This window comes from Phyllobates terribilis, unplaced genomic scaffold (genome assembly GCF_046119375.1).
Source record: "Phyllobates terribilis strain yellow unplaced genomic scaffold, ASM4611937v1 Scaffold_3__8_contigs__length_932513732, whole genome shotgun sequence".
NCBI lineage: Eukaryota > Metazoa > Chordata > Amphibia > Anura > Dendrobatidae > Phyllobates > Phyllobates terribilis.
In genome coordinates, this window is record NW_027362763.1 from 856,293,105 (window position 1) to 856,317,667 (window position 24,563).

Genomic DNA, 24,563 nt, shown 5'->3' on the forward strand with positions numbered 1-24,563 from the left:
AGTTTCATGCGCTATAGACACTACTACCTGCACAACTGTCATACCGTCTGTTCAGCGTGGATGGCCAGAGGACAGAGCGGAGGAGGAGGAGGAGAGCATGGTCAGTCATCCTCTTGGTGAGGACATGGAAGTCTTGCCTGTTAGAAGTCTGGCACGCATGGCTGAGTTTATGTTACACTGCCTTTCCCATGACCCTCGCGTTCTCAAAATTTTTTGTGACAGTCATTACTGGTTGGTGACACTTCTAGACCCTCACTACAAGGAGAACTTTCTATCTCTTATTTCTGAGACGGACAGGTCTACAAAAATGGGGCAGTACCAGAAGGCCCTTGTTGCGCAACTATTAAAAAAATTCCCATCTGAAAACGTTGGCAGCAGAGGTCACAACCAAGGAGTACAGGCGAGACAGACACAACTTCAATCCAGCAGGGGAACACTGTCAAAGTTCTGGGAGAATTTTCTTAGCCCCTCCCATCGCACAGGCCCTGAGGCGCTGGGTACTCTCACAAGGAGTGCAAAGTTTGGGAAGATGCTGAGGGAGTACCTTGCGTACTGTACCAACGTCCTCCGTGATTCCTCTGTGCCTTATAATTATTGGTTATGCAAGCTGGATACATGGAATGAACTGTCTCTCTACGCCTTGGAGGTCCTAGCCTGCCCTGCCGCCAACGTTTTATCAGAGCTGGTTTTTAGTGCTGCTGGTGAAATTATAACTGATAAGCGCATCGGCCTGTCTACTGAAAATGCTGAAAGGCTTACTCTTATAAAAATGAACAAGGGATGGATTGGGCCAGACTTCTCAACACCACCGAATAATAGCAGCGTAACATAAACTCAAATCCAGTGTCTTTTTTGGGAGGTGTATTCCCATGCACCTCTTTACACCCACACATGGGTATACGCTTCCTGATTTTGGCTTTTTGCTCTTGTCCTTCTCCTCATCCTCATCCTTCACCACCATATCACCAGAGTGACCGTGGTCTGTGATGCAACACCCACATAATTTTTTAAAGGGTGTTCATGATGCCCGTAAAAAAGTTTTTTTAGACATTATGTTCATGTATACCCCCCAGGGGTAAATGTTTGTCAGCCCATACACTTAGTGCATGGGCATTACCAGTATAGGAGACCCGCTCCTTTCTGATCGGAACATTTTTTTATGAGGCCCTCCTCCACATCTCTTCCAAGGGGCATTGGAGTGCCTCCCAATTTTTGGCAGCCCTTGCATTCACTGCATAGGCCAACACTATGGGAGACCCTCTACTTTCTAATGGGAATTTGTTGCTACTGTGGCCCTGCTCTATGTGTCTTTAAATTCTTAGTGGGTTTTTTCCTAAATTTAGTCAGCCGTTGGACTCACTGCATACCCTATAACTGTATAGCAGACCCTCTCCTTTCTAATGGGAACATGTCGTACTTGTTACTGTGGCCCTGCTATATGTGTCTTTAAATTCTTAGGGGTTTTTTTCCTAAATTTGGTCAGCCGTTAGATTCACTGCATACCCTATAACTGTATAGCAGACCCTCTCCTTTCTAATGGGAACATGTCGTACTTGTTACTGTGGCCCTGCTCTGTGTCTTTAAATTGTTAGTGGGTTTTTCCTAAATTTGGTCAGCCGTTGGACTCAATGCATACCCTATAACTGTATAGCATACTCTCTCCTTTCTAATGGGAACATGTCATTACTGTGGCCCTGCTCTATGTGTCTTTAAATTGTTAGTGGGGCTTTTCCTAAATTTTGTCAGCAGTTGGACTCACTGCATATCCTATAACTGTATAGCAGACCCTCTCCTTTCTAATGGGAACATGTCGTACTTGTTACTGTGGCCCTGCTCTATGTGTCTTTAAATTGTTAGTGGGTTTTTCCTAAATTTGGTCAGCCGTTGGACTCAATGCATACCCTATAACTGTATAGCAGACCCTCTCCTTTCTAATGGGAATTTGTCATTACTGTGGCCCTGCTCTATGTGTCTTTAAATTCTTAGTGGGGTTTTTCCTATATTTGGTCAGCCGTTCGACACACTGCATACCCTATAACCGTATAGCAGACCCTGTCCTTTCTAATGGGAACATGTCATACTTGTTACTGTGGCCCTGCTCTATATGTCTTTCATTTCTTAGTGGGGTTTTTCCTAAATGTTGTCAGCCGTTGGACTCACTGCATTCCCTATAACTGTAAAGAAGACCCTCTCCTTTCTAAAGGGAACATGTCGCACTCGTTACTGTGGCCCTGCTCTATGTGTCTTTAAATTGTTAGTGGGGTTTTTCCTAAATTTTGTCAGCCGTTGGACTCACTGCATACCCTATAACTGGATTACACTCCTGCTCTTTCCTAATGGGAACATGTCATTACTGTTGCCCTGCTCTATGTGTCTTTAAATTGTCTGTGGGGTTTTTCCTAAATTGTGTCAGCCGTTGGACTCGCTACATACCCTATAATTGTATAGCAGACCCTCTCCTTTCTAATGGGAAATTGTCACACTTGTTACTATGGCCCTGCTCTATGTGTCTTTAAATACTTAGTGGGGTTTTTCCTAAATTTGGTCAGCCGTTGGACTCACTGCATACCCTATAACTGTATAGCACACCCGCTCCTTTGTAAAGGAAACATGTCATTACTGTGGTTCTGCTCTATGTGTCTTTAAATTGTTAGTAGGGTTTTTCCCAAATATTGGCAGCCCTTGCAGTCACAGAATGGGCATTACCACTATAGGAGACCCGCTCCTTTATAGTGGGAACATTTTTTTTACTGAGACCCTCCTCTATGTCTCTTTAAAGGGGTATTGTGTTGCGTTCAAATTTGTGGCAGCTCTTGCAGTCGCTGCATATGCAAAATCAGTATAGGAGACCCACTCGTTAATAATGGGAACAACAAAGCATAGCGGCTGATGGCTCTCTAACAATAGCGAGGACCGACTGCTGGCCTTTTAAGAATAATAAGGGCCGCCTATTGGCCCTATAAAAATAGGCTTTGTGACTTTCAGAGTCCCTCCATCATAAATGAAACAGGATGTGTCTGATGATGTGTCACACACTACATTGCCAGATAAGGTAGTAAAATGTTAAAATGACATTTCCCGGTGAATGCATTTGTCTTAAAAAATAGCGTAAAAAAAAAAGGATCTTTCTTTAGTATAAGGAACAGAGTCGCCATTGTAACCTCAATGTAATCACATTGTTCAGCTCTTGCACCCCCTCCTCCATCTCCGAAATGACCACATCAGTCACAAGCTGAAAGCACTGAAGCACTGCCTTGGCCAAGCGGCAAGAGTCTGTGCTGAAGATTTCATGCTTAATGCTTAGGAGACAAACCGCCCAGCGCTGCAGAGTTGTTGAAAGCTGTAACACAGCAGCCTGATCTGTGGCTCTCACCGCTTAACATACAGCCAGGCATGGTCGTGTGTGACAATTGGCGGAACCTGGTTACGGAGAAATGACAGCCGGAGTAGATACGGATTCCCTCTATGCCAGTCCTTTCATCAAGCTAAAGAATATGGCTGTGGTGAAATACAACTCCCACTGAGAAGCTTTTTCAGATTGAAAAACATTGGACCCACCAGAGGATTTGATTCTGAGGGCTCACCTTTCTCCCCCGATCAAAAGCCCCATAGCTGCTGCAAAGTTAGCGCTATCATGAACTCTCCTGATGTAGAAGCCAGTGCACACCAGAGGATTCTCTGGTGGGAAAGTCCAACCTGCCGAGAAGCAGTCTTGGCTAAGAAAAGTGTGTGGGAAGGTTCCTGGACACTCTATGGCTGCTTTTTTACTGAGGTGGAAACCCACGCAAACACGGGGAGAACATACAAAATCCTTGCAGATGTTGTCCTTGCTGGGATTTGAACCCAGGATCCCAGTGCTGCAAGGCTTCAGTGCTAACCACTGATCCAATGTGTTTCCGTTCACCCTCTACTATCTAACAGGCTGGAGAAACTTGCACCTACTGCCACTCTATCTTCAGCTCCTTTGTAAGAAACTAATGTATTTGGGCAGCCACTCAGTCTACCAAATAAAATTCCTGAGAAGGAAATTGGGGATGGCTTCGCTACTGGTACTGGGGGCAGTGCTAATACCATGGCGTCATACCATAGTTTACTGGAAATATTCCAGGCTGGTAGGCGACAAGCAAATTCTCACAGAAAAGTACCAGCAGTAATGTTCAAGGACCCGTGCTTGTAGAAGGCGGTAACAACACCGGGAGAAATAGTGACGGCTGGGGACCGAGTATGGACACGAGGCATGAAGCATGAGGTTGTTAAAAGCTTCCGCCTCCATGAGCCTAAAAGGCCACATTTCAAGTGAAAGAAGCTTTAGGGGACTTCCTGGGAGAATTGACAGCTGGGTAGATATGGTTTCCCAAGTCCTTTTGTAGCACCCCGAGGGCTCGGCTGCTACAGGGGTATTGCACCTCAGACCAGAGGTGTGATATTCCACTCCCGGGTAAGGATGGAGTGTGGACCAGGGCTCGGTAGGCTGCATGCACCACACACACCCCATTTCCGAGGGACAGCTCAAAGGTGCTACCACAGAAGTGCAGGCACGACAGCTTCTGTCCCTGGCTGGAGTGGGGAGGGGAAAGTACACCCAGTGGTGTAGGAGCAGATAGGGGTGGGTCTCTGGGCATAGGTAGGAGCCCATTGGTTGCTAGTCACCTGGGCTCGGGTGTCAGAAGGAGGTATATAAGGTGGGCACCATCTTAGGACAGGAGCCAGTGCAGTGAGAGGAGAAGACAGGAAGCAGAGCCCCTGCATTGGCTCTGCTCTGCAGGCAGGCCTTGTCAGGAGGCTGGAGCCTGAGAGAGAGAGAAAGGAGAATGAACAGAAAGGACAGTAAGAAAGGAAGCAAGGAACAGGAACACAGAGAAAGGCCCAGAGACACGAAGGCAGAAGGAACCCTAAGGACCCAAGAGATTGCGGGTGACGGGTTGGCAGAACAGGGTACCGGAACCCAAATTGGTGGAGGCAACAGATTCCTCAGCCAAAGACCGGAGGTTGTTACCACATCTTGGTGCGACCCCTCACTACATCCACCAGAAAGGCATACCGTATAGGGTCAGGGAAACCGGGAGAGGTTTCGCCAACAGAAGGCCCGAGGAAGCTGGACAAAGGTGGGTCACTGGTGGGGACGGCCAGAGAAAGGTAGAGAAGGGAGTCCTGTGCCATGCTCTGGAATTGCCTGGGAGTTGACCGAGTCCCTCACCTGGTGGACGCAGCACGGCTTGGGCAGTCATCGCCTGCAGCATTGACATGAATGACAACTGTGAGTAAAGCATTGAAAACTGCAACTGCACGTCTCTGTGGTTCCTCGCCGCACCAGCACCATTAGTACTGGGACGCTCACACCATCACTCCCATCATCTCTCACATTAGCTGCCCTGAGGCAATACTTCTCCCGTGGGGAGTCATCCCAAACTTAGCTGCGCAAACAACATCAGCCTCAGCGGTCTGCAGTGCAGCGGCGGTCCCCACTGACCGCAATCCACGGGTGGCGTAGTCAGACAATTATAACACCAATAGACTGCCACTGGTTTGACCACCCTGGGCACGGACCGGGTCACCGCCACACGGAGACTACAACCCCCAGCATACTACGAAAAGGCCCGGTTCCGGGTCCCCAGCACAGGCCCAGGGGGCGAGTCACTTTCACCAAGCTAAAGAATATGGCTGTGGTGAAATACAACTCAACAAAAAAAGCTGTGGACTGGTTCCCTACCGTCCCTACCCACATTCACCTGTCCACGTGTTTATGGTTAGGCAGTCCATCCCAGTAAGTGCACTGGGGAGGGTACGGGTAATGTTGTGGGAGCCGTGCTTGTGGAAGGTGGAGACGATACCGGGACAAATAGTGGCGACTGGGGACCGAGTATGGATACCTGGTCATCATCGCCATAAGATTGTGGACAGCTTCCGCCTCCACGAGCCTAAAAGGCCACATTTCAAGTGCAAGCAGATGTCAAAAATTTGGCAGTATAGTATTGCAGCCTGTGGGTGGGTGGCTGGCTGCATACTTGCGCTTGCATTCCAAGAAATGAGGTAGGGACAACTGAACGCTGCACTGGGACAAGAATTATTGCAAGTCTGCAAGGACATGTGCGTGGCGGGAGGCATCTTCGCATGCGCCAAGGATCACTTATGATGGGCACACTTTTAGGCAGTGACCTGGGAGTCAGAGATGCTTCCAGAGGTCTTCCCCATGATGTTGCCATGTATTTTCAGCACTGTATGCATGTGTCTGATGATGTGTCACACACCACATGGCCAGATAAGGTTGTAAAATGTTAAAATGACATTTCCTGGTGAATGCATTTGTCTTGGTTGAAAGCAATGCAAAAGGGCAAAAACGCATCAAAAACGCTGTGTGTGAACATAGGCCAAGGTGTGGAGGAGTATTTTTGTTTTTGGTTATTTATTTTGCCTTATATAGAAGTCATTACCCTGGAAAGGATGTTCCTTAATATATTTCCCAGGAAAATCCACTTTGGTTTCGTTTTTGTATGTTTTATTGTGAGTCCGTAAAAGTGGCGTAATAATCTGACAACGTTGTTGACAGCACTGACATGGGAGTCAGAAATGCTTCCAGGGGTCTGCCCCATGCTGTTCCCATGTCATTTGAGCACTGTTCTCATTGATTGGGGCAATTTTTAGGCCCTCTGCAGACCACCGGGGGGAGCCGCCTGAAAAATGCTCGAGTTTCTCATAAACTTAGATTGGGCTCGTTGCTTGGGTCGAGCACCCAAGTATTCTAATTTGCTTCACTCGAGCATCGAGCACTGGAACATTTTAGTGCTTGCCCATCACTAACGGTTGCCTGTCTTCTGTCTGCGGCCACCACACTGCTTCTTCCTGGTGGTGGTCAGGCTGGTTGTTTTGCCACCGCTGCTGATGCTGGCCTGGCAGGTGGTGCAAATGGCCTTTTTGGGGATATCGGCAGAGTCTTTAAAAAACAACCAGACTCGGGAAGACCTAACAGTTGTTCTGTCAACTTCCTTCGTGTTGGTGTTACGGGGAACGGTTGCCTGCCTACTGTTTGCGGCCACCACACTGCTTCTTCCTGCCTGTTGGGGTGCTCTGCCTCCCTCCCCCTGTGTGCTGCTGTCCTCGCTCTGCATGTCCTCCTGCCAGGTTGGGTCAGTTACTATATCATCCACCTCCTCATCTTCCACTTTCGCACCCTGGTCCTCCTCCTGACTTTCTGGAAATTGTGTCTCATCATTGTCCACCTCTTGTGACACTTTCCCACCGTAGCCTTGGTGTGACCGTGGATGCTCAAATATTTGGGCATGGCTAAATGTGATCTCCTCTTGCCCCACTTCAAGTGGACTGGGCAAGATACCCGAATCTATAAATGGAAAAGTGTCCAAGTGTGGGATCAGTTGTCTCCGGGCACTCGGCATGGTGGGAGGAAGGAGGATCACGGTGAGGAATATGCGGTCCAGACTCACGGCTACTGAGACTTGACCGTGTGTAAGATCGATGATGGTGGCAAAGTGACTGGAGGCATTATCCGCTATCCAACCAACAACCTTTTCACACTGCTCTGTGTTCAATAGTAGTGTTCTGCGGTCCCCTAGGAATTGGGACAGGAAGGTCGGGCGAGAAGATGTGGGTGTTTGTTGTGGCACAATTTCAGCTTGCCCATGGCCTCTGTCTCTGCATGCACCATCACCATCACGTCCAGTTCCCCGTCTCTTGCCTCTTTGTCCATTTTAAATGGAAGACAATATCTTCCACTCTCACTACAAATGGCTGAATTTGGAGCGAACTTATATATGATCCGTGTGACGGTGAAACCACAGTTTTAAATACATGGCCTGTAGGTAACTATTTTGAACAGCAAACCGGTGTCAATAACTTCGCTGACACATTGAAACAAATATTTAATGGAGGCCAGAAATGGCAGTATTTTTTGAAAACGTATATGTGAACTCTGTGACGGAGAAAACACAGGTTTAATTACCTAGCCTGTAGGTAATTATTTTGAACAGGAAACCGGTGTCAAAAACTTCACTGACACACTGAAACAAATTTTTAATGGAGGCCACAAATGTCAGTATTTTCTGAAAACGTATATGTGATCTGTTTGACAGAGAAAACACAGTTTTAACCATATCGTGTACTGAAAAATGGGAAAAAATTCCAAGTGCGGTGAAATTGCAAAAAGAATGCAATTCCACAGTTGTTTTTTTAATTCTTTCCACATTCACTGTATGCTAAAACTGACCTGCCATTATTATTCTCCAGGTCATTACGAGTTCGTAGACACCAAACATGTATAGTTTTTTTTTTAATTAAGTGGTGAAAAAAAAATCCCAAATTTGCTTTAAAAAAAAAAAATAAAAATGGTGCCATTTTCTGTGACCCGTAGCGTCTCCATTTTTCAGGATCTGCGGCTAGATGAGGGCTTATTTTTTTTGCGCCGGGCTGATGTTTTATTGATACCATTTTGGGGTAGATACAATGTTTTGATCGCCCGTTATTGCATTTTATTGCAATTTTGGGGCGACCCAAAAAAACATAATTTTGGCGTTTGGAATTTTTTTCTCATTACGCTGTTTACCGATCGGATTAATTCTTTGTTTATTGTGGTAGATCAGGCAATTCTGAACGCGGCGATACCAAATATGTGTATGAGGGTTTATTTTTTATTATTTTATTTTGAATGGGGCAAAAGGTGGGTAATTTAAACTTTTATATTTTTTTCATTTTTTAATATTTTTAAAAACATTTTTTTTCAACTTTTTGCATGCTTCTATAGTCTCCATAGGAGAATAGAAGCAGCAACTGTCTGATCGCCTCTGCTACATAGAGGTGATGAGCAGATCACCTCTATGTAGTAGAAATGCTCCTGTACTGTCATAGTAATCTTTACATGACAACCACTGGAGTCTGCTGTAGACCCAGGGTTGTCATGCCCACCTATCGGTGACCCGCGATCACGTGACGAGGTCACCGATGGGCCGGGTAAGTGACGTGCTGTCGGTGCGGCGATGTTAAATGCCACTGTTAGAGATAGACAGCGGCATTTAACATGTTAACAGCCGTGGGTGGATCGCTATTCCACCTGCGGCTGTTGCGGGCACATGTCAGCTGTAAGAATCAGCTGACATGTGCCCGGTTCAGTGCGGGCTCACCGACGGAGACCCCGCTGAACCGGGGGTGATCTACTGGGGCATACTAATATGCCCTGGGCCATTAAGGGGTTAAATAGCTGGATTTTTAGCACTGTACTATAGAAAGGACCTGTCTGTATTCTGCACTGCCAACAAGCAAATGGCGCAGAAAAACTGTGTTCTCTGGCTTGCTTTTTAAGCAAATAAAGAGGATTAAGATCCCCAAAAAAATATTTCTGGCCCCTGAGACCTGGGCCTATTTCTAGAAATATCTAACAGCAGCAGCAGACAGAACTGGAATGAAGACTCTTTTGCTATATGCACTGCAGTCTGCTATATACACTGCCTGCCTGATATCTCTGCAGATAGATTAGTCCTCAGAAGGACTGTTTGTTGAGGTGGATATGTGTAATATATTTCTGTTCTAACTACACTACCTAATAAAAAAGCAAATCTCTCTCTAGCTCAGCAGCACTTCTCCCTTCACTGTCTGATTGCAGAGGAAACTAACAAGCACGGCAGTGCTAGGTCTGATATAGACCTGATGACACCAAGCAGCCAGCTAATCACTGTAATGCCACAACCAACATGGCTGCTGCATTAAAGTGACTGACAAGCAATCCCTGCATGTTTATTGGATCTGTAAAGACCACCAAACACACAGGGAGATGACCAGAGAATCCACCCAAGCATCTCAAGCACCGAGTACTTACAAGTAGGCTCACTCATCACTAATTTTTCATTATAAAGAAAAAAATAAAAACAGAATAAACAGGAATTGGGCTTCTCCCGACCTACCGCCATGGCCGCAGCCCTCCCATGACCCAGGGAGACCACATAAAAGTGGATTTGGGATTTGGCGATGGAAAAGCAAAGAGGGCAACACACAGCCAGCCAGGCAACAGCCCATCATCTTCCGCAGGCTGCTCCCTGTTCTGGTCCATCCTGCTGCCAGAGTGTCACTCACACTTCCCGTTCCCCGGAAGGGGGCCATCCATGGCCACAATATTTAAATGAGGGCCACCTCCCAACCAACCACAGGAGCCAGTCTCCCACTGAAAGCCCACCACCCACTCATTCTGTTGTTCAACCAAATGAAGGAAGCCCCGCAGGCCAGAGCATGCAAAAATTGCCACAAAACTCAGTTTTGCACCTCTCCACGGAAATCTTTAGTAAAAGGCAAAAAAATTTTTACATTCTGGAAAGAATCCACCATATACTCGGCAAGGGCCTCCTCACGACCTACTGCCATGGCCGTAGCCCTGCCTTGGCCCAGGGAGACCACCTAGAAGAAGGTTCAGACTTTGGTGATGGAAAAATAAAAAGGGCAACACACAGTCAGCCGGGTGACAGACCATCATCTTGCGCAGGCTGCAACGTGTTCTGGTCCATCCTGCTGCCAGAGCGTCACTCAAACATCCCGCTGACCAGAAGGGGGACGTCCATGGCCACAATATACTAATGAGGGGCACCTCCCAAACAACCACAAGAGTCGGTCTCCCACTGAAAGCCCACCTCCCACTCATTCTGTTGTTCAACCAAATAAAAGAAGCTCCAGCACGCTGGAGCATGGAAAAATTGCCACATAACTCAGTTTTACTCCTCTCCAAGACAATCATTAAAAAATGGCGAAAGATTTTGACATTCTGAAGAAAAACCAGAATATACTGGACAAGGGGCTCGTCCCAACCTACGGCCATGGACGCAGCCCTCCCTTGGGGCAGGGAGACCACCTAGAAGAGGGTGCCGCCTTTGATGATGGAAAAACAAAAAGGATAACACAGAGCCAGCTGGGCGACAGCCCATCATCTTCCGCAGGCTGCTCCGTGTTCTGGTCCATCCTGCTGCCAGAGCGTCACTCACATGCGCCGCACCCAGGAAGAAGGCCATCCATGGCCACAATATTCAAATGAAGGCCACCCCCCAACCAACCAAAGGAATCAGTCTCCCACTAAAAGCCCACCCCCCACTCATTCTGTTGTTCAACCAAATGAAGGAAGCCCCAGCTAGCTGGAGCATGCAAAAATTGCCACTAAAATCAGTTTTGCTCCTCTCCACGGAAAACTTTAGTAAAAGGAGAAAGATTTTTACGTTCTGAAAAGAAGACAGAATATACAGGGAAAGTGCCTTCTCCCGACCTACCGCCATGGCCGCAGTCCTCCCTTTTCCAAGGGAGACCACATAGAAGAGGGTGCGGCCTTTGGTGATGGAAAAACAAAAAGGGCAACACAGAGCGATCCGGGCGACAGCCCATCATCTTCCGCAGGCTGCTCCGTGTTCTGGTCCATACTGCTGCCAGAGCGTCACTCACACATCTACCACCCCGGAAGGGGGCCGTCCATAGCCACAATATTCAAATGAGAGCCACCTCCCAACCAACCACAGGAGTCAGTCTCTCACTGAAAGCCCACCCCCCACTCTTTCTGTTGTTCAACCAAATGAAGGAAGGCCCAGCAAGCTGGAGCATGCCAAAATTGCCACAAAACTCAGTTTTGCTCCTCTCCATGGAAATCTTTAGTGAAATGCGAAAAATGTTTACATTCTGAAGAGAAGCCAGAGTATACTGGGAAAGGGCCTCCTCCCGACCTACTGCCATGGCCGCAGCGCTCCCTTGGCCCAGGGAGACCACCTAGAAGAGGGTGCGGCCTTTGGTGATATAAAAATAAAAAGGGCAACACACAGCCAGCCGGGCGACAGCCCATCATCTTCCATAGGCTGCTCCATGTTCTGGTCCATCCTGCTGCCAGAAGGTCACTTACACTTCCCGTGCACGGCCACCTTCTGGGGAACGGGAAGTGTAAATGACTCTCTGGCAGCAGAATGGACCAGAACATGGAGCAGCCTATGGAAGATTATGGGCTGTCGCCCGGCTAGCTGTGTGTTGCCCTTTTTGTTTTTCCATCACCAAAGGCCGCAACCTCTTCTAGGTTGTCTCCCTGGGCCAAGGGAGGGATGCGGCCATGGCGGTATGTCGGGAGGAGGCCATCATCAAGTATACTTTGGCTTTTCTTCAGAATGTAAAAATCTTTTGCCTTTTACTAAAGATTTCCGTGGAGAGGAGCAAAGCTGAGCTTTGTGGCAATTTTTGCATGCTCCAGCTTGCTGGGGCTTCCTTCATTTGGTTGAACAACACAATGAGTGGGGGGTGGACTTTCATTGGGAGACTGACTCCTGTGGTTGGTTGGTTGGGTGGTGGCACTCATTTGAAATTGTGGCCATGGACGGCCCCCTTCCGGGGAGCCGGAAGTGTAAGTGACGCTCTGGCAGCAGGATGGACCAGAACATGGAGCAGCCTATGGAAGATGATGGGCTGTCGCCCGGCTGGCTGTGTGTTGCCCTTTTTGTTTTTCCACCACCAAAAGCCGCACCCTCTTCTAGGTTGTCTCCGTGGCCAAGGGAGGGGTGCGGCCATGGCGGTAGGTTGGGAGGAGGCCCTTGCCCACTGTACTCTGCCTTCTTTTCAGAACATAAAAATCTTTCTCCTTTTACTCAAGATTTCCGTGTAGAGGAGCAAAACTGATTTTAGTGGCAATTTTTGCATGCTCCAGCTTGCTGGGGCTTTCTTAATTTGGTTGAACAACAGAATGAGTGGGGGGTGGGTTGTCAATGGAAGACTGATTCCTGTGGTTGGTTGGGAGGTGGCCCTCCCTTGGATATTGTGGCTCTTGACGGCCCCCTTCTGGGGTGCGGAACGTGTGAGTGACGCTCTGGCAGCAGGATAAACCCAAACACGGAGCAGCCTGAGGAAGATGATGGGCTGTCGCCCGGCTGGCTGTGTGTTGCCCTTTTTGTTTTTCCACCACCAAAAGCCGCACCCTCTTCTAGGTTGTCTCCGTGGCCAAGGGAGGGCTGCGGCCATGGCGGTAGGTTGGGAGGAGTCCCTTGCCCAGTATACTTTGGCTTCACTTCACAGCTTAAAACTCTTTCGCCTTTTACTAAAGATTTCTGTGGAGAGGAGCAAATCTGAGTTTTGTGGCAATTTTTGCATGCTCCAGCTTGCTGGGGCTTCATTAATTTGGTTGAACAAACAGAATGAGTGGGTGGTGGGGTTTCAGTGGGAGACTGACTCCTGTGGTTGGTTGGGAGGTGGCCCTCATTTGATTATTGTGGCCATGGACGGCCTCCTTCCGGGGAGCGGGAAGTGTAAGTGACGCTCTGGCAGCAGGATGGACCAGAACATTGAGCAGCTTATGGAAGATGATGGGCTGTCGCCCGGCTGGCTGTGTGTTGCCCTTTTTGTTTTTCCATCATCAAAGGCTGCACCCTCTTCTTGGTGGTCTCCCTGGGCCAAGGGAGGGCTGCGGCCATGGCGGTAGGTCGGGAGGAGGCCCTTGCCCAGTATACTCTGGCTTCTTTTCAGTAAGTAAAAGTCTTTCGCCTTTTACTGAAAATTTCCGTGGAGAGTAGCAAAACTGAGTTTTGTTGTAATTTTTGCATGCTCCAGCTTGTTGGGGCTTCCTTCATTTGGTTGAACAACAGAATGAGTGGGGGTTGGGCTTTCAGTGGAGACTGACTCCTGTGGTTGGTTGGGAGGTGGCCCTCATTTGAATATTGTGGCCATGGACGGCCCCCTTCCGGGGAGCGGGAAGTGTAAGTGACGCTCTGGCAGCAGGATGGACCAGAACATGGAGCAGCCTATGGAAGATGATGGGCTGTCGCCCGGCTGGCTGTGTGTTGCCCTTTTTGTTTTTCCATCACAAAAGGCCGCACCCTCTTCTAGGTGGTCTCCCTGCGCCCAGGGAGGGCTGCGGCCATGGCGGTAGGTCGGGAGGAGGCCCTTGCCCAGTATACTCTGGCTTCTCTTCAGAATGTTAAAATCTTTTGCCTTTTTCTAAAGATTTCTGTGGAGAAGAGCAAAACTGAGTTCTGTGGCAATTTTTGCATGCTCCAGTTTGCTGGGGCTTCCTTCATTTGGTTGAACAACAGAATGAGTGGGGGGGTGGGCTTTCAGTGGGAGACTGACTCCTGTGGATGGTTGGGAGGTGGCCCTCATTTGAATATTGTGGCAATGGATGGCCCCCTTCCGGGGAGCGGGAAGTGTAAGTGACGCTCTGAGAGCAGGATGGACCAGAACATGTAGCAGCCTATGGTAGATGATGGGCTGTCGCCCGGCTGGCTGTGTGTTGCCCTTTTTGTTTTTCCATCACCAAAGGCCACACCCTCTTCTAGGTGGTCTCCCTGGGCCAAGGGAGGGCTGCGGCCATGGCAGTAGGTCGGGAGGAGGCCCTTGCCCAGTATACTCTGGCTTCTCTTCAGAATGTAAAAATTTTTCGCCTTTTACTAAAGATTTCCGTGGAGAGGAGCAAAACTGAGTTTATTGGCAATTTTTGCATGCTCCAGCTTGCTGGGGCTTCCTTCATTTGGTTGAACAACAGAATGAGTGGGGGGTGGGCTTTCAGTGGGAGACTGACTTCTGTGATTGGTTGGGAGGTGGCCCTCATTTGAATATTGTGGCCATGGACGGTCTCTTCCAGGGAGCAGGAAGTGTAAGTGCGGCTCTGGCAGCAGGATAGACCAGAACATGGAGCAGCCTATGGAAGATGATGAGCTGTCGCCCGGCTGGCTGTGTGTTGCCCTTTTTGTTTTTCCATCACCAAAGGCAGCACCCTCTTCTAGGTGGTCTCCCTGGGCCAAGGGAGGGCTGCGGCTATGGCGGTAGGTCGGGAGGAGGCCCTTGCCCAGTATACTCTGGCTTCTCTTCAGAACGTAAAAATTTTTCGCTTTTTACTAAAGATTTCCGTGGAGAGGAGCAAAACTGAGTTTTGTGGCAATTTTAGCATGCGCCAGCTTTCTGGGGCTTCCTTCATTTGGTTGAACAACAGAATGAGTGGGGGGTGGGCTTTCAGTGGGAGACTGACTCTTGTGCTTGGTTGGGAGGTGGCCCTCATTTGAATATTGTGGCCATGGACGCCCCCTTCCGGGGTGCGGGAAATATAAGTGACGCTCTGGCAGCAGGATAGACCAGGACATGGAGCAGCCTATGGAAGATGATGGGCTGTCGCCCGGCTGGCTGTGTGTTGCCCTTTTTGTTTTTCCATCACCAAAGGCCGCACCCTCTTATAGGTGGTCTCCCTGGGCCAAGGGAGGGCTGCGGCCATGTCGGTAGGTCAGTGGGAGACTAACTGCTGTGGTTGGTTGGGAGGTGGCCCTCATTTGAATATTGTGGCCATGGACGGTCTCTTCCAGGGAGCAGGAAGTGTAAGTGATGCCCTGGCAGCAGGATGGACCAGAACATGGAGCAGCATATGGAAGATGATGGGTTGTCGCCCGGCTGGCTGTGTGTTGCCCTTTTTGTTTTTCCATCACCAAAGGCTGCACTCTCTTCTAGATGGTCTCAATGGGCCAAGGGAGGGCTGCGGCCATGGTGGTAGGTCGGGAGGAGGCCCTTGCCCAGTATACTCTAGCTTCTCTTCAGAGCGTAAAAATCTTTCGCCTTTTACTAAAGATTTCCGTGGAGAGGAGCGATACTGAGTTTTGTGGCAATTTTTGTATGCTCCAGCTTGCTGGGTCTTCCTACATTTGGTTGAACAACAGAATGAGTGGGGGGTGGGCTTTCAGTGGGAGACTGACTCCTGTGGTTGGTTGGGAGGTGGCCCTCATTTGAATATTGTGGCCATGGACGGCCCCCTTCCGGGGAGCGGGAAGTGTAAGTGACGCTCTGGCAGCAGGATGGACCAGAACATGGAGCAGCCTATGGAAGATGATGGGCTGTCGCCCGGCTGGCTGTGTGTTGCCCTTTTTGTTTTTCCATCACAAAAGGCCGCACCCTCTTCTAGGTGGTCTCCCTGCGCCCAGGGAGGGCTGCGGCCATGGCGGTAGGTCGGGAGGAGGCCCTTGCCCAGTATACTCTGGCTTCTCTTCAGAATGTTAAAATCTTTTGCCTTTTTCTAAAGATTTCTGTGGAGAAGAGCAAAACTGAGTTCTGTGGCAATTTTTGCATGCTCCAGTTTGCTGGGGCTTCCTTCATTTGGTTGAACAACAGAATGAGTGGGGGGGTGGGCTTTCAGTGGGAGACTGACTCCTGTGGATGGTTGGGAGGTGGCCCTCATTTGAATATTGTGGCAATGGATGGCCCCCTTCCGGGGAGCGGGAAGTGTAAGTGACGCTCTGAGAGCAGGATGGACCAGAACATGTAGCAGCCTATGGTAGATGATGGGCTGTCGCCCGGCTGGCTGTGTGTTGCCCTTTTTGTTTTTCCATCACCAAAGGCCACACCCTCTTCTAGGTGGTCTCCCTGGGCCAAGGGAGGGCTGCGGCCATGGCAGTAGGTCGGGAGGAGGCCCTTGCCCAGTATACTCTGGCTTCTCTTCAGAATGTAAAAATTTTTCGCCTTTTACTAAAGATTTCCGTGGAGAGGAGCAAAACTGAGTTTATTGGCAATTTTTGCATGCTCCAGCTTGCTGGGGCTTCCTTCATTTGGTTGAACAACAGAATGAGTGGGGGGTGGGCTTTCAGTGGGAGACTGACTTCTGTGATTGGTTGGGAGGTGGCCCTCATTTGAATATTGTGGCCATGGACGGTCTCTTCCAGGGAGCAGGAAGTGTAAGTGCGGCTCTGGCAGCAGGATAGACCAGAACATGGAGCAGCCTATGGAAGATGATGAGCTGTCGCCCGGCTGGCTGTGTGTTGCCCTTTTTGTTTTTCCATCACCAAAGGCAGCACCCTCTTCTAGGTGGTCTCCCTGGGCCAAGGGAGGGCTGCGGCTATGGCGGTAGGTCGGGAGGAGGCCCTTGCCCAGTATACTCTGGCTTCTCTTCAGAACGTAAAAATTTTTCGCTTTTTACTAAAGATTTCCGTGGAGAGGAGCAAAACTGAGTTTTGTGGCAATTTTAGCATGCGCCAGCTTTCTGGGGCTTCCTTCATTTGGTTGAACAACAGAATGAGTGGGGGGTGGGCTTTCAGTGGGAGACTGACTCTTGTGCTTGGTTGGGAGGTGGCCCTCATTTGAATATTGTGGCCATGGACGCCCCCTTCCGGGGTGCGGGAAATATAAGTGACGCTCTGGCAGCAGGATAGACCAGGACATGGAGCAGCCTATGGAAGATGATGGGCTGTCGCCCGGCTGGCTGTGTGTTGCCCTTTTTGTTTTTCCATCACCAAAGGCCGCACCCTCTTATAGGTGGTCTCCCTGGGCCAAGGGAGGGCTGCGGCCATGTCGGTAGGTCAGTGGGAGACTAACTGCTGTGGTTGGTTGGGAGGTGGCCCTCATTTGAATATTGTGGCCATGGACGGTCTCTTCCAGGGAGCAGGAAGTGTAAGTGATGCCCTGGCAGCAGGATGGACCAGAACATGGAGCAGCATATGGAAGATGATGGGTTGTCGCCCGGCTGGCTGTGTGTTGCCCTTTTTGTTTTTCCATCACCAAAGGCTGCACTCTCTTCTAGATGGTCTCAATGGGCCAAGGGAGGGCTGCGGCCATGGTGGTAGGTCGGGAGGAGGCCCTTGCCCAGTATACTCTAGCTTCTCTTCAGAGCGTAAAAATCTTTCGCCTTTTACTAAAGATTTCCGTGGAGAGGAGCGATACTGAGTTTTGTGGCAATTTTTGTATGCTCCAGCTTGCTGGGTCTTCCTACATTTGGTTGAACAACAGAATGAGTGGGGGGTGGGCTTTCAGTGGGAGACTGACTACTGTGGTTGGTTGGGAGGTGGCCCTCATTTGAATATTGTGGCCATGGACGGCCCCCTTCCGGGGAGCTGGATGTGTAAGTGACGCTCTGGCAGCAGGATGGACCAGAACATGGAGCAGCCTATGGAAGATGATGGGCTGTCGCCCGGCTGGCTGTGTGTTGCCCTTTTTGTTTTCCCATCACCAAAGGCCGCACCCTCTTCTAGGTGGTCTCCCTGGGCCAAGGGAGGGCTGTGGCCATGGCGGTAGGTCGGGAGGAGGCCCTTTCCCAGTATACTCTGGCTTCTTTTCAGAACGTAAAAATTTTTCTCCTTATACTAAAGGTTTCTGTGGAGAGAAGCAAAACTGAGTTTTGTGTCAATTTTTGCATGCTCCAGCTTGCTGGGGCTTCCTTCATTTGGTTGAACAACAGAATAAGTGGGGGGTGGGCTTTCAGTGGGAGACTGACTCCTGAGGTTGGTTGGGAGGTGGCCCTCATTTAAATATTGTGGCCATGGACGGCCCCTTTCCGGGGAGTGGGAAGTGTAAGTGACGCTCTGGCAGCAGGATGGACCAGAACATGGAGCAGCCTATGGAAGATGATGGGCTGTCGCCCGGCTGGCTGTGTGTTCCCCTTTTTGTTTTTCCATCACCAAAGGCCGCACCCTCTTCTAGGTGGTCTCCCTGGCTAAAGAGAGGGCTGTGGCCATGGCGGTAGGTCGGGAGGAGGCCCTTGCCCAGTATACTCTGGCTTCTCTTCAGAACGTAAAATTTTTTCGCTTTTTACTAAAGATTTCCATGGAGAGGAACAAAACTGAATTTTGTGGCAATTTTTGCATGCTCCAGCTTGTTGGGGCTTTCTTCATTTGGTTGAACAACAGAATGAGTGGGGGGTGGGCTTTCAGTGGGAGACTGACTCCTGTGGTTGGTTGGGAGGTGGCCCTCATTTGAATATTGTGGACATGGACAGCCCCCTTCCGGGGAGCTGGATGTGTAAGTGACACTCTGGCAGCAGGATGGACCAGAACATGGAGCAGCCTATGGAAGATGATGGGCTGTCGCCCGGCTGGCTGTGTGTTGCCCTTTTTGTTTTCCCATCACCAAAGGCCGCACCCTCTTCTAGGTGGTCTCCCTGGGCCAAGGGAGGGCTGTGGCCATGGCGGTAGGTCGGGAGGAGGCCCTTGCCCAGTATACTCTGGCTTCTTTTCAGAACGTAAACATTTTTCTCCTTTTACTAAAGGTTTCTGTGGAGAGAAGCAAAACTGAGTTTTGTGTCAATTTTTGCATGCTCCAGCTTGCTGGGGCTTTTTTCATTTGGTTGAACAACAGATTGAGTGGGGGGAGCAAAACTGAGTTTTGTGGCAATTTTTGTATGCTCCATCTTGCTGGGGCTTCCTTCATTTGGTTGAACAACAGAATGAGTGGGAGGTGGGCTTTCAGTGGGAGACTGACTCCTGTGGTTGGTTGGGAGGTGGCCCTCATTTGAATATTGTGGCCATGGACGGTCACCTTCCGGGGAGCGGGAAGTGTAAGTGACGCTCTGGCAGCAGGATGGACCAGAACATGGAGCAGCCTATGGAAGATGATGGGCCCTCCCTTGGCACAGGGAGACCACCTAGAAGAGGGTGCAGCCTTTGGTGATGGAAAAACAAAATTGGCAACACACAGCCAGCCGGTCGACAGCCCATCATCTTCCATAGGCTGCTCCATGTTCTGGTCCATCCTGCTGCCAGAGCGTCACTTACACTTCCCGCTCCCCAGAAAGCGGCCATCCATGGCCACACTATCCAAATGAGGGCCACCTCTCAACCAACCACAGGAGCCCACCCCCCACTCATTCTGTTGTTCAACCAAATGAAGGAAGCCCCAGCAAGCTGGAACATGCAAACATTGCCACAAAACTCAGTTTTGCTCCTCTCCACGGAAATCTTTAGTAAAAGGCGAAAGATTTTTACGTTCTGAAGAGAAGCCAGAGTATACTGGGCAAGGGCCTCCTCCCGACCTACCGCCATGGCCGCAGCCCTCCCTTGGCCCAGGGAGACCACCTAGAAGAGGGTGCGGCCTTTGGTGATGGGAAAACAAAAAGGTCAACACACAGCCAGCCGGGCGACAGCCCATCATCTTCCATAGGCTGCTAAATGTTCTGGTCCATCCTGCTACCAGAGCGTCACTTACACTTCCCGCTCCCCGGAAAGGGGCCATCCATGGCCACAATATTCAAATGAGGGCCACCTCCCAACCAACCACAGGAGTCAGTCTCCCACTGAAAGCCCACCCCCCACTCAATCTGTTGTTCAACCAAATGAAGGAAGACCCAGCAAGCTGGAGCATGCAAAAATTGCCACAATACTCAGTTTTGCTCCTCTCAACGGAAATCTTTAGTAAAAGACGAAAAATTTTTACGTTCTGAAGAGAAGCCAGAGAATACTGGGCAAGGGCCTCCTCCCGACCTACCGCCATGGCCGCAGCCCTCCCTTGGCCCAGGGAGACCACCTAGAAGAGGGTGCGGCCTTTGGTGATGGAAAAACAAAAAGGGCAACACACAGTCAGCCGGGCGACAGCCCATCATCTTCTATAGGCTGCTCCATGTTCTGATCCATCCTGCTGCCAGACCGTCACTTACACTTCCCGCTCCCCGGAAAGCGGCCGTCCATGACCACAATATTCAAATGAAGGCCAGCTCCCAACCAACCATAGGAGTCTATTTCCCACTGAAAGCCCACCCCCCACTCATTCTGTTGTTCAACCAAATGAAGGAAGCTCCAGCAAGCTGGAGCATGCAAAAATTGCCATAATACTCAGTTTTGCTCCTCTCCACAGAAATCTTTAGTAAAAGGCGAAAGATTTTTACATTCTGAAGAGAAGCCAGAGTATACTGAGCAAGGGCCTCCTCCCGACCTACCGCCATGGCCGCAGCCCTCCCTTGGCCCAGGGAGACCACCTAGAAGAGGGTGCGGCCTTTGGTGATGGAAAAACAAAAAGGGCAACACACTACCAGCCGGACGACAGCCCATCATCTTCCATAGGCTGCTCCATGTTCTGGTCCATCCTGCTGCCAGAGGGTCACTTACACTTCCCGCTCCCCGGAAGGGGGCCATCCATGGCCACAATATTCAAATGAGGGCCTCCTCCCAACCAACCACAGGAGTCAGTCTCCCACTGAAAGCCCACCCCCACTCAATCTGTTGTTCAACCAAATGAAAGAAGCCCCAGCAAGCTGGAGCATGCAAAAATTGCCACAAAACTCAGTTTTGCTCCTCTCCACGGAAATCTTAAGTAAAAGGCAAAACATTTTTACGTTCTGAAGAGAAGCCAGATTATACTGGGCAAGGGCCTCCTCCCGACCTACCGCCATGGCCGCAGCCCTCCCTTGGCCCAGGGAGACCACCTAGAAGAGGGTGCGGCCTTTGGTGATGGGAAAACAAAAAGGTCAACACACAGCCAGCCGGGCGACAGCCCATCATCTTCCATAGGCTGCTAAATGTTCTGGTCCATCCTGCTACCAGAGCGTCACTTACACTTCCCGCTCCCCGGAAAGGGGCCATCCATGGCCACAATATTCAAATGGCGGTATGTCGGGAGGAGGCCCTTGCCCAGTATACTTTGGCTTTTCTTCAGAATGTAAAAATTTTTTGCCTTTTACTAAAGATTTCCGTGGAGAGGAGCAAAACTGAGTTTTGTGGCAATTTTTGCATGCTCCAGCTTGCTGGGGCTTCCTTCATTTGGTTGAACAACAGAATGAGTGGGGGGTGGGCTTTCAGTGGGAGACTGACTCCTGTGGTTGGTTGGGAGGTGGCCCTCATTTGAATATTGTGGCCATGGATGGTCCCCTTCCGGGGAGCTGGAAGTGTAAGTGACGCTCTGGCAGCAGGATGGACCAGAACATGGAGCAGCCTATGGAAGATGATGGGCTGTCGCCCGGCTGGCTGTGTGTTGCCCTTTTAGTTTTTCTATCACCAAAGGCCGCACCCTCGTCTAGTTGGTCTCCCTGGGCCAAGGGAGGGCTGCGGCCATGGCGGTTGGTCGGGAGGAGGCCCTTGCCCAGTATGCTCTGGCTTCTCTTCAGAGCGTAAAAATCTTTCGCCTTTTACTAAAGATTTAAGTGGAAAGGAGCAAATCTGAGTTTTGTGTCAATTTTTGCATGCTCCAGCTTGCTGGGGCTTCCTTCATTTGGTTGAACAACAGAATGAGTGGGGGGTGGGCTTTCAGTGGGAGACTGACTACTCCTGTTGTTGTTTGGGAGGTGGCCCTCATTTGAATATTGTGGCCATGGACAGCCCCCTTCCGGGGAGCTGGAAGTGTAAATGACGCTCTGGCAGCAGGATGGACCAGAACATGGAGCAGCCTATGGAAGATGATGGGCTGTCGCCCGGCTGGCTGTGTGTTGCCCTTTTTGTTTTTCCATCACCAAAGGCCGCACCCTCTTCTAGGTGGTCTCCCTGGGCCAAGGGAGGGCTGCGGCCATGGCGGTAGGTCGGGAGGAGGCCCTTGCCCAGTATACTCTGGCTTCTCTTCAGAATGTAAAAATCTTTCGCCTTTTACTAAAGTTTTCCGTGGAGGGGAGCAAAGCTGAGTTTGTGGCAATTTTTGCATGCTCCAGCTTGCTGGGGCTTCCTTCATTTGGTTGAACAACAGAATGAGTGGGGGGGTGGGCTTTCAGTGGGAGACTGAATCCTGTGATTGGTTGGAAGGTGGCCCTCATTTGAATATTGTGGCCATGGATGGCCAACTTCCAGGGAGCTGGAAGTGTAAGTGACGCTCTGGCAGCAAGATGGACCAGAACATGGAGCAGCCTATGGAAGATGATGGGCTGTCGCCCGGCTGGCTGTGTGTTGGCTTTTTTGTTTTTCCATCACCAAAGGCCGCACCCTCTTCTAGGTGGTCTCCCTGGGCCAAGGGAGGGCTGCGGCCATAGCGGTAGGTCGGGAGGAGGCCCTTGCCCAGTATACTCTGGCTTCTCTTCAGTACGTAAAAATCTTTAGCCTTTTACTAAAGATTTCCGTGGAGAGGAGCAAAACTGAGTTTTGTGGCAATTTTTGCATGCTCCAGCTTGCTGGGGCTTCCTTCATTTGGTTGAACAACAGAATGAGTGGGGGGTGGGTTTTCAGTGGGAGACTGACTCCTGTGGTTGGTTGGGAGGTGGCCCTCATTTGAATATTGTGGCCATGGACGGTCCCCTTCTGTGGAGCTGGAAGAGTAAGTGACGCTCTGGCAGCAGGATGGACCAGAACATGGAGCAGCCTATGGAAGATGATGGGCTGTCGCCCGGCTGGCTGTGTGTTGCTCTTTTTGTTTTTCCATCACCAAAGGCCGCACCCTCTTCTAGGAGGTCTCCCTGGGCCAAGGGAGGGCTGCGGCCATGGCGGTAGGTCGGGAGGAGGCCCTTGCCCAGTATACTCTGGCTTCTCTTCAGAACGTAAAAATCTTTCGCCTTTTACTAAAGATTTCCGTGCAGAGGAGCAAAACTGAGTTTTGTGACAATTTTTGCATGCTCCAGCTTGCTGGGGCTTCCTTCATTTGGTTGAACAACAGAATGAGTGGGGGGTGGGCTTTCAGTGGGAGACTGATGACTCCTGTGGTTGGTTGGGAGGTGCTCCTCATTTGAATATTGTGGCCATGGACGGCCCCCTTCCAGGGAGCGGGAAGTGTAAGTGTTTTGTGGCAATTTTTGCATGCTCCAGCTTGCTGGGGCTTTCTTCATTTGGTTGAACAACAGAATGAGTGGGGGGTGGGCTTTCAGTGGGAGACTGACTCTTGTGATTGGTTGGGAGGTGGCCCTCATTTGAATATTGTGGCCATGAACGGCCCCCTTCCGGGGAGCGGGAAGTGTAAGTGACGGTCTGGCAGCAGAATGGACCAGAACATGGAGCAGCCTATGGAAGATGATGGGCTGTCGCCCGGCTGGCTGCGTGTTTCCCTTTTTGTTTTTCCATCACCAAAGGCCGCACCCTCTTCTAGGTGGTCTCCCTGGGCCAAGGGAGGGCTGCGGCCATGGCGGTAGGTCGGGAGGAGGCCCTTGCCCAGTATACTCTGGCTACTCTTCAGAACGTAAAAATCTTTCGCCTTTTAATAAAGATTTTCGTGGAGAGGAGCAAAACTGAGTTTTGTGGCAATTTTTGCATGCTCCAGCTTGCTGGGGCTTCCTTCATTTGGTTGAACAACAGAATGAGTGGGGGGTGGGCTTTCAGTGGGAGACTGACTCCTGTGGTTGGTTGGGAGGTGGCCCTCATTTGAATATTGTGGCCATGGACGGCCCCCTTCCGGGGAGCGGGAAGTGTAAGTGACGCTCTGGCAGCAGGATGGACCAGAACATGGAGCAGCCTATGGAAGATGATGGGCTGTCGCCCCGCTGGCTGTGTGTTGCCCTTTTTGTTTTTCCATCACCAAAGGCCGCACCCTCTTCTAGGTGGTCTCCCTGGGCCAAGGGAGGGCTGCGGCCATGGCGGTAGGTCGGGAGGAGGGCCTTGCCCAGTATACTCTAGCTTCTCTTCAGAACCTAAAAATCTTTCGCCTTTTATTAAAGATTTCCGTGGAGAGGAGCAAAACTGAGTTTTGTGGCAATTTTTGCATGCTCCAGCTTGCTGGGGCTTCCTTCATTTGGTTGAACAACAGAATGAGTGGGGGGTGGGCTTTCAGTGGGAGACTGACTCCTGTTGTTGGTTGGGAGGTGGCCCTCATTTGAATATTGTGGCCATGGACGGCCCCCTTCTGGGGAACGGGAAGTGTAAGTGACACTTTGGCAGCAAGATCGACCAGAACATGGAGCAGCCTATGGAAGATGATGGGCTGTCGCCCGGCTGGCTGTGTGTTGCCCTTTTTGTTTTTCCATTACCAAAGGCCGCACCCTCTTC

At 50.3% G+C, this 24,563-nt stretch overlaps 30 non-coding genes across 30 annotated transcripts; 22 read left to right on the forward strand and 8 right to left on the reverse strand.

Annotated features, from left to right (window-relative positions):
- Nucleotides 1-10,209: 10,209 nt before the first annotated feature.
- Nucleotides 10,210-10,325, reverse strand: LOC141260618 (U5 spliceosomal RNA). Its single transcript, XR_012319359.1, has one exon. It is a non-coding gene; the product is annotated as a U5 spliceosomal RNA (small nuclear RNA).
- A 332-nt stretch (nucleotides 10,326-10,657) lies between these two features.
- On the reverse strand, nucleotides 10,658-10,773 carry LOC141260619 (U5 spliceosomal RNA). The gene has a single exon (XR_012319360.1). It is a non-coding gene; the product is annotated as a U5 spliceosomal RNA (small nuclear RNA).
- Nucleotides 10,774-11,105: 332 nt separating this feature from the next.
- LOC141260604 (U5 spliceosomal RNA) lies at nucleotides 11,106-11,221 on the reverse strand. Its single transcript, XR_012319346.1, has one exon. It is a non-coding gene; the product is annotated as a U5 spliceosomal RNA (small nuclear RNA).
- Nucleotides 11,222-11,553: 332 nt separating this feature from the next.
- Nucleotides 11,554-11,669, reverse strand: LOC141260616 (U5 spliceosomal RNA). Its single transcript, XR_012319357.1, has one exon. It is a non-coding gene; the product is annotated as a U5 spliceosomal RNA (small nuclear RNA).
- Nucleotides 11,670-12,101: 432 nt separating this feature from the next.
- LOC141260515 (U5 spliceosomal RNA) lies at nucleotides 12,102-12,217 on the forward strand. Its single transcript, XR_012319264.1, has one exon. It is a non-coding gene; the product is annotated as a U5 spliceosomal RNA (small nuclear RNA).
- Nucleotides 12,218-12,551: 334 nt separating this feature from the next.
- On the forward strand, nucleotides 12,552-12,667 carry LOC141260615 (U5 spliceosomal RNA). Its single transcript, XR_012319356.1, has one exon. It is a non-coding gene; the product is annotated as a U5 spliceosomal RNA (small nuclear RNA).
- A 331-nt stretch (nucleotides 12,668-12,998) lies between these two features.
- On the forward strand, nucleotides 12,999-13,114 carry LOC141260594 (U5 spliceosomal RNA). Its single transcript, XR_012319336.1, has one exon. It is a non-coding gene; the product is annotated as a U5 spliceosomal RNA (small nuclear RNA).
- Nucleotides 13,115-13,447: 333 nt separating this feature from the next.
- On the forward strand, nucleotides 13,448-13,563 carry LOC141260577 (U5 spliceosomal RNA). Its single transcript, XR_012319321.1, has one exon. It is a non-coding gene; the product is annotated as a U5 spliceosomal RNA (small nuclear RNA).
- A 331-nt stretch (nucleotides 13,564-13,894) lies between these two features.
- Nucleotides 13,895-14,010, forward strand: LOC141260588 (U5 spliceosomal RNA). The gene has a single exon (XR_012319331.1). It is a non-coding gene; the product is annotated as a U5 spliceosomal RNA (small nuclear RNA).
- Nucleotides 14,011-14,343: 333 nt separating this feature from the next.
- Nucleotides 14,344-14,459, forward strand: LOC141259941 (U5 spliceosomal RNA). Its single transcript, XR_012318706.1, has one exon. It is a non-coding gene; the product is annotated as a U5 spliceosomal RNA (small nuclear RNA).
- A 331-nt stretch (nucleotides 14,460-14,790) lies between these two features.
- LOC141260526 (U5 spliceosomal RNA) lies at nucleotides 14,791-14,906 on the forward strand. Its single transcript, XR_012319274.1, has one exon. It is a non-coding gene; the product is annotated as a U5 spliceosomal RNA (small nuclear RNA).
- Nucleotides 14,907-15,502: 596 nt separating this feature from the next.
- On the forward strand, nucleotides 15,503-15,618 carry LOC141260367 (U5 spliceosomal RNA). Its single transcript, XR_012319124.1, has one exon. It is a non-coding gene; the product is annotated as a U5 spliceosomal RNA (small nuclear RNA).
- A 332-nt stretch (nucleotides 15,619-15,950) lies between these two features.
- Nucleotides 15,951-16,066, forward strand: LOC141260589 (U5 spliceosomal RNA). Its single transcript, XR_012319332.1, has one exon. It is a non-coding gene; the product is annotated as a U5 spliceosomal RNA (small nuclear RNA).
- Nucleotides 16,067-16,399: 333 nt separating this feature from the next.
- Nucleotides 16,400-16,515, forward strand: LOC141259942 (U5 spliceosomal RNA). Its single transcript, XR_012318707.1, has one exon. It is a non-coding gene; the product is annotated as a U5 spliceosomal RNA (small nuclear RNA).
- Nucleotides 16,516-16,846: 331 nt separating this feature from the next.
- Nucleotides 16,847-16,962, forward strand: LOC141260527 (U5 spliceosomal RNA). The gene has a single exon (XR_012319275.1). It is a non-coding gene; the product is annotated as a U5 spliceosomal RNA (small nuclear RNA).
- Nucleotides 16,963-17,558: 596 nt separating this feature from the next.
- LOC141260368 (U5 spliceosomal RNA) lies at nucleotides 17,559-17,674 on the forward strand. Its single transcript, XR_012319125.1, has one exon. It is a non-coding gene; the product is annotated as a U5 spliceosomal RNA (small nuclear RNA).
- A 332-nt stretch (nucleotides 17,675-18,006) lies between these two features.
- LOC141260597 (U5 spliceosomal RNA) lies at nucleotides 18,007-18,122 on the forward strand. Its single transcript, XR_012319339.1, has one exon. It is a non-coding gene; the product is annotated as a U5 spliceosomal RNA (small nuclear RNA).
- Nucleotides 18,123-18,454: 332 nt separating this feature from the next.
- Nucleotides 18,455-18,570, forward strand: LOC141260609 (U5 spliceosomal RNA). Its single transcript, XR_012319351.1, has one exon. It is a non-coding gene; the product is annotated as a U5 spliceosomal RNA (small nuclear RNA).
- Nucleotides 18,571-18,902: 332 nt separating this feature from the next.
- On the forward strand, nucleotides 18,903-19,018 carry LOC141260596 (U5 spliceosomal RNA). Its single transcript, XR_012319338.1, has one exon. It is a non-coding gene; the product is annotated as a U5 spliceosomal RNA (small nuclear RNA).
- A 556-nt stretch (nucleotides 19,019-19,574) lies between these two features.
- Nucleotides 19,575-19,690, reverse strand: LOC141260218 (U5 spliceosomal RNA). The gene has a single exon (XR_012318977.1). It is a non-coding gene; the product is annotated as a U5 spliceosomal RNA (small nuclear RNA).
- Nucleotides 19,691-20,022: 332 nt separating this feature from the next.
- On the reverse strand, nucleotides 20,023-20,138 carry LOC141260586 (U5 spliceosomal RNA). The gene has a single exon (XR_012319329.1). It is a non-coding gene; the product is annotated as a U5 spliceosomal RNA (small nuclear RNA).
- Nucleotides 20,139-20,470: 332 nt separating this feature from the next.
- Nucleotides 20,471-20,586, reverse strand: LOC141259970 (U5 spliceosomal RNA). The gene has a single exon (XR_012318734.1). It is a non-coding gene; the product is annotated as a U5 spliceosomal RNA (small nuclear RNA).
- A 331-nt stretch (nucleotides 20,587-20,917) lies between these two features.
- On the reverse strand, nucleotides 20,918-21,033 carry LOC141260590 (U5 spliceosomal RNA). The gene has a single exon (XR_012319333.1). It is a non-coding gene; the product is annotated as a U5 spliceosomal RNA (small nuclear RNA).
- Nucleotides 21,034-21,310: 277 nt separating this feature from the next.
- LOC141260415 (U5 spliceosomal RNA) lies at nucleotides 21,311-21,426 on the forward strand. The gene has a single exon (XR_012319169.1). It is a non-coding gene; the product is annotated as a U5 spliceosomal RNA (small nuclear RNA).
- Nucleotides 21,427-21,758: 332 nt separating this feature from the next.
- Nucleotides 21,759-21,874, forward strand: LOC141260561 (U5 spliceosomal RNA). The gene has a single exon (XR_012319307.1). It is a non-coding gene; the product is annotated as a U5 spliceosomal RNA (small nuclear RNA).
- Nucleotides 21,875-22,209: 335 nt separating this feature from the next.
- Nucleotides 22,210-22,324, forward strand: LOC141260508 (U5 spliceosomal RNA). The gene has a single exon (XR_012319257.1). It is a non-coding gene; the product is annotated as a U5 spliceosomal RNA (small nuclear RNA).
- Nucleotides 22,325-22,657: 333 nt separating this feature from the next.
- LOC141259923 (U5 spliceosomal RNA) lies at nucleotides 22,658-22,773 on the forward strand. The gene has a single exon (XR_012318689.1). It is a non-coding gene; the product is annotated as a U5 spliceosomal RNA (small nuclear RNA).
- A 332-nt stretch (nucleotides 22,774-23,105) lies between these two features.
- Nucleotides 23,106-23,221, forward strand: LOC141259765 (U5 spliceosomal RNA). The gene has a single exon (XR_012318534.1). It is a non-coding gene; the product is annotated as a U5 spliceosomal RNA (small nuclear RNA).
- Nucleotides 23,222-23,737: 516 nt separating this feature from the next.
- On the forward strand, nucleotides 23,738-23,853 carry LOC141260533 (U5 spliceosomal RNA). The gene has a single exon (XR_012319281.1). It is a non-coding gene; the product is annotated as a U5 spliceosomal RNA (small nuclear RNA).
- Nucleotides 23,854-24,185: 332 nt separating this feature from the next.
- LOC141260517 (U5 spliceosomal RNA) lies at nucleotides 24,186-24,301 on the forward strand. The gene has a single exon (XR_012319266.1). It is a non-coding gene; the product is annotated as a U5 spliceosomal RNA (small nuclear RNA).
- The last annotated feature ends 262 nt before the right edge of the window (nucleotides 24,302-24,563 follow it).